Here is a 2,350-nt window from a genome sequence, read left to right as displayed (position 1 = left end):
ATTAGGATATAATTGAACAAAGATATAAATTAATGATAAATGAATCTAAATGGATTGGAGATTGATTTATAGATAGAGCGGCTTTGTTTGTGCTTTATTTGATTAATTGGACATTGTTTGTCATTTATATATATATGCCAACGATATGTATATGATATTTACCATGGTCCTTTCAATTTGCGATTAAATGGTGTAGGAGTACATAGTGAATTCAGGTAAGTATGTACCAAATTCATAATGTACACCTGTGACATAAGATTTCCTTGTGATATCCTGTTTGAATTTGGCTAATATTGGATTGAAATTTTAAATTTTTGTTAAGATAATTGGATCATTACATCTTTTTTTAAAATTTCTTAGGGCTTATTGAGTTAATAACTCACTTGGTGTGTTTATTCGTTTTGTATAGATCATCTTGTCGAGGAAAGCTTGGATTCGTTACGAAGTCATCACATCTTTTGACAACCCCTTTTTGGTATCTTTGTTTAAAACTTAAATAGACATTATGGCATGTATAGAATAATATTTTGGGAGGTTGCTATTTTGATAGTATTGTATATATATAAGGCCATGTGAATATGGCTAAAGTTCTATGTATGGATGTGATAATGGTTTAATTATAATTCTTGAAGTGAAATCAACTTGACATATGAATCCATATTGTGATATGAGTGTGATTATGTTATGCTTGAACTAGCATGTTAAGCATTCGAGATACATTATATATGTATATTCGATCTAGAGGAGAAAAATCACCTTACATTTTTACCCTTGTTTTAATATGTGCTTACTATAGAAGTTACTCATGGAAACGTGCTATTATTGTTGTAATTACTTAAATTAATATTGGACACGGGTATTAAGGTGTTACAACGTTTCATTTATAAATATTTAAAACCTATTACGAATATCACGCATAAAGTTTTTGGTGTCGTTGTCGGGGAACAAGGATATTAGGAAAACTCGATTTTTATTACTTTAGCCATTTACTTTATTTGCAATTTAAGTTTGTATTTTCTTTTCTTTTCTAATTTTTCTCTTATTTCCTTCTGACAGGTTTTTCTAGTTTATGACCAGAAGAAACCCGTCAGGACCACTACTTTTTGACAGTGAGATCGATTGCACAGTTCGCAGAAACTGAAGAGAAATAAGATGAAGCTTACGATACATAGAGGAAGAGCAAAAGGACTATACTTCAACCATAACCGAGGAGATGACTGAAAACCAAGAAAATCTGCTACCTCCTGCGATTGTTGTTAATCAGAATCCTGCTCCACGCACTATGTATGATTATGCTAAACCTTCTTTAACAGGAACTGGATCAAGTATAGTTAGACCTGCTGTAGCCGCAAATACTTTTGAGCTGAAACCTAACACAATTCAAATGATACAACAGTTTGTTCAGTTTGATGGTTTGCAGGACGAGGATTCCAACGCTCACTTGGCAACTTTTTAGAACTATGTGATACATTTAAAATTAATGGCATTTCTGATGACGCCATTTGCCTTCGGTGATTCCCTTTTTCATTGAGAAACAAAGCTAAATAGTGGTTGAACTTGTTGCCACAGGGGTCAATCACTACTTGGGAACAAATGACCGAAAAGTTTTTATTATAATATTTTCCACCGGCTAAAAGGGCTAAATTACGTAATGATATCTCTTCTTTTGTGCAGATGGATTTAGAAACACTCTACGATGCATGGGAGAGATACAAGGACCTCTTGAGAAGATGCCCTCACCATGGGTTACCACTCTGGCTACAGGTTCAAACCTTTCATAATGGCCTTAATCCTTCGACTCGACAAATGGTTGACGCAGCTGCTGGCGGAACCATCAATAATAAGACACCTGAAGATGCCTATGAATTTATAGAAGAAATGTCACTGAATAACTATTAGTGACAAGTCATGAGGACAAAGCCAACGAAAACATCCGGTGTTTATAACGTCGATACGGTCACCATGCTCTCTAATCAGGTAGAAATCTTGAATAAGAAAATTGATGGTTTCCTTAGGTCTTTACAAGTTCACCCAGTAATGCAATGCGAAGCAAGTGAAGGTGGATCAAGCAGTTCAGAATACCCACCTTATGGCCACAATATGGAGAAAAATAGTTAAATTACATCGGTAACAATCCTCGATCTCAAAACAATCCTTATAAAAATACTTACAATACAGGTTGGAGGAACCACCCAAATTTTTCATGGGGAGGCCAAGGGAATCAGAGACCACCACCTCCAGGCTTCCAACAACCACCTTGCCAACAAGAGAAAAAACTGAACCTTGAGGAGATGCTAACAAAACTCATCTCAGTGTCAGAAACTCATTTTCAGAATACCGAGATAGCACT

The 2,350-nt window shown here is 35.1% G+C and overlaps 1 non-coding gene across 1 annotated transcript; it reads right to left on the bottom strand.

The window, feature by feature from the left end:
- Positions 1 to 1,641: 1,641 nt before the first annotated feature.
- Positions 1,642 to 1,748, bottom strand: LOC121210450 (small nucleolar RNA R71). The gene has a single exon (XR_005905567.1). It is a non-coding gene; the product is annotated as a small nucleolar RNA R71 (small nucleolar RNA).
- Positions 1,749 to 2,350: the final 602 nt, after the last annotated feature.

Source organism: Gossypium hirsutum, chromosome A11 (genome assembly GCF_007990345.1).
Source record: "Gossypium hirsutum isolate 1008001.06 chromosome A11, Gossypium_hirsutum_v2.1, whole genome shotgun sequence".
NCBI classification, from domain to species: domain Eukaryota; kingdom Viridiplantae; phylum Streptophyta; class Magnoliopsida; order Malvales; family Malvaceae; genus Gossypium; species Gossypium hirsutum.
The sequence above is the reverse complement of the archived record's forward strand: the minus strand, read 5'-3'. Positions and strand labels throughout refer to the sequence as shown.